Below are 3571 nucleotides of genomic sequence, written 5' to 3' on the forward strand. Positions count from 1 at the left end.
CTCTTTCTAGAGGTTTCTCCGGCCTTGGATGCCATAAATGGTTATGGAAAACGAAAAAGCAATGCTTTTACCACACCAAACTTAAAATGTTTGCTCATCCTCGAGCAAAAGAAGAAGGAAGAGAGTAGAAGAAGAAGAAATGAGGAAGAAGGAGATGGCTTATGTATTCGGCCAAGGAGGGGGGAGTGGTTTGAATTTGAAGGGTGAGGTTGGTGGGATTTTATGAAGGATGGATGTGAGTGGTGAAGAGAAAGATGGGATTTGATAGGTGAAGGGGTTTTTGGGGAAGAGGCATGAGGTGATTGGTGAATGGGGGAAGAAGAGAGAGAGAGTGGTGGGGTTGGTGGGGATCCTGTTGGGGTCCACAGATCCTGAGGTGTCAAGGAAAAGTCATCCCTGCACCAAATGGCACTCAAAATCACGTTTTGAGGCATTTCTGGCGTTAAACGCCGGGCTGGTGCCCATTCCTGGCGTTTAACGCCAGGTTCTTGCCCTTTTCTGTCGTTTAACGCCAGTCTGGTGCCCCTTTCTGGCGTTAAACGCCCAGAATAGTGCCAGACTGGGCGTTAAACGCCCAACGGCTAGCCTCACTGGCGTTTAAACGCTAGTGAATTCTTCCTCCAGGGTGTGCTGTTTTTCTTCCTGTTTTTCATTCTGTTTTTGCTTTTTCAATGGATTTTGTGACTTCTTATGATCATCAACCTACAAAAAAACATAAAATAACAAAAGAAAATATATAAAATATAATCGTTGGGTTGCCTCCCAACAAGCGCTTCTTTAATGTCAGTAGCTTGACAGAGGGCTCTCATGGACCCTCACAGATACGCAGAGCAATGTTGGAACCACCCAACACCAAACTTAGAGTTTGAATGTGGGGGTTCAACACCAAACTTAGAGTTTGGTTGTGGCCTCCCAACACCAAACTTAGAGTTTGACTGTGGGGGCTCTGCTTGTCTCTGATTTGAGAGAAGCTCTTCATGCTTCCTCTCCATGGTGACAGAGGGATATCCTTGAGCCTTGAACACAAAGGATTCTTCATTCACTTGAATGATCAGTTCACCTCCATCAACATCAATCACAGCCTTTGCTGTGGCTAGGAAGGGTCTGCCAAGGATGATGGATTCATCCATGCACTTCCCAGTCTCTAGGACTATGAAATCAGTAGGGATGTAATGGTTTTCAACTTTCACCAAAACATTCTCTACAAGTCCATGAGCTTGTTTTCTTGAGTTGTCTGCCATCTCTAGTGAGATTCTTGCAGCTTGTACCTCAAAGATCCCTAGCTTCTCCATTACAGAGAGAGGCATGAGGTTCACACTTGACCCTAAGTCACACAGAGCCTTCTTGAAGGTCATGGTGCCTATGGTACAAGGTATTGAAAACTTCCCAGGATATTGTTTCTTTTGAGGTAATTTCTGCCTAGACAAGTCATCCAGTTCTTTGGTGAGCAAAGGAGGTTCATTCTCCCAAGTCTCATTTCCAAATAACTTGTCATTTAGCTTCATGATTGCTCCAAGGTATTTAGCAACTTGCTCTTCAGTGACATACTCATCCTCTTCAGAGGAGGAATACTCATCAGAGCTCATGAATGGCAGAAGTAAGTCCAATGGAATCTCTATGGTCTCATTTTGAGCCTCAGATTCCCATGGTTCCTCATTAGGGAACTCAGAGGAGGCTAGTGCACGCCCATTGAGGTTTTCCTCAGTGGCGTTCACTTCCTCTCCCTCCTCTCCAGATTCGGCCATGGTTATGGCTTTGCACTCTCCTTTTGGATTTTCTTCTGTATTGCTTGGAAGAGTGCTTGGAGGGAGTTCAGTAATTTTCTTACTCAGCTGTCCCACTTGTGCCTCCAAATTCCTAATGGAGGACCTTGTTTCAGTCATGAAACTTTGAGTGGTTTTGATTAGATCAGAGACCATGGTTGCTAAGTCAGAGGGGTTCTGCTTAGAATTCTCTGTCTGTTGCTGAGAAGATGATGGAAAAGGCTTGCCATTGCTAAACCTGTTTCTTCCACCATTATTGTTGTTGAAACCTTGTTGAGGTCTCTCTTGGTTCTTCCATGAGAAATTTGGGTGATTTCTCCAAGAAGAATTATAGGTGTTTCCATAGGGTTCTCCTAGGTAATTCACCTCTTCCATTGAAGGGTTCTCAGGATCATAAGCTTCTTCTTCAGATGAAGCATCTTTAGTACTGCTTGGTGCATTTTGCATTCCAGACAGACTTTGAGAAATCAAATTGACTTGTTGAGTCAATATCTTGTTCTGAGCCAAGATGGCATTCAGAGCATCAATCTCAAGAACTCCTTTCTTCTGACTTGTCCCATTGTTCACAGGATTCCTTTCAGAAGTGTACATGAATTGGTTATTTGCAACCATTTCAATGAGCTCTTGAGCCTCTGTAGGCGTCTTCTTCAGATGAAGAGATCCTCCAGTAGAGCTATCCAAAGACATCTTGGATAATTCAGAGAGACCATCATAGAAAATACCTATGATGCTCCATTCAGAAAGCATGTCAGAGGGACATTTTCTGATCAATTGTTTGTATCTTTCCCAAGCTTCATAGAGGGATTCACCATCCTTCTGTCTGAAGGTTTGGACTTCCACTCTAAGCTTACTCAATTTTTGAGGTGGAAAGAATTTTGCCAAGAAGGCATTGACTAGCTTTTCCCAAGAGTCCAGGCTTTCTTTAGGTTGAGAGTCCAACCATATTCTAGCTCTGTCTCTTACAGCAAAAGGGAATAGCATCAGTCTGTAGACCTCAGGGTCAACCCCATTAGTCTTGACTGTGTCACAGATTTGCAAGAACTCAGCTAAAAACTGATGAGGATCTTCCAATGGAAGTCCATGGAACTTGCAATTCTGTTGCATTAGAGAAACTAATTGAGGCTTAAGCTCAAAGTTTGTTTGCTCCAATGGCAGGGATAGAGATGCTTCTCCCATAGAAGTCGGGAGTAGGTGCAGTAAAGTCACCAAGCACCTTCCTTGCATTGTTTGGCATTGTTGTTATTTTCGGCTGCCATGGGTTCTTCTTCTTTGAAGATTTCTGTTAGGTCCTCTACAGAGAGTTGTGCCTTAGCTTCTCTTTAGCTTTCGCTTCAAGGTCCTTTCAGGTTCAGGGTCAGCTTCAACAAGAATGCCTTTGTCTTTGTTCCTGCTCATATGAAAGAGAAGAGAACAAGAAAATATGGAATCCTCTATGTCACAGTATAGAGATTCCTTGAGGTGTCAGAGGAAGAAAAATGGAAGACAGAGGTAGAAAATTCGAACTTATCAAAGAAGATAGAGTTCGAATTTTGCATTAAGGAATAGTGTTAGTCCATAAATAGAAGGATGTGAGAAGAAGGGAAGTAATTTTCGAAAATTAAGTAAAAGATTTTGAAATCATTTTGAAAAACACTTAATTGATTTTCGAAAATAAGAGTGGAAAAGAAATCAAGTGATTTTTGAAAAAGATTTTGAAATTAGAAATAAAAAAGATTTGATTGAAAACTATTTTGAAAAAGATGTGATTAAAAAGATTTGATTGAAAAGATATGATTTGAAAACAATTTTAAAAGATATGATTTGAAAAC

General features: G+C 41.8%; 1 non-coding gene across 1 annotated transcript; it reads left to right on the plus strand.

Moving 5' to 3' along the window:
• Window positions 1-2504: 2504 nt before the first annotated feature.
• Window positions 2505-2612, plus strand: LOC130953941 (small nucleolar RNA R71). Its single transcript, XR_009076099.1, has one exon. It is a non-coding gene; the product is annotated as a small nucleolar RNA R71 (small nucleolar RNA).
• Window positions 2613-3571: the final 959 nt, after the last annotated feature.

The sequence above is a fragment of the Arachis stenosperma genome, chromosome 9 (genome assembly GCF_014773155.1).
Source record: "Arachis stenosperma cultivar V10309 chromosome 9, arast.V10309.gnm1.PFL2, whole genome shotgun sequence".
Lineage (NCBI taxonomy): Eukaryota > Viridiplantae > Streptophyta > Magnoliopsida > Fabales > Fabaceae > Arachis > Arachis stenosperma.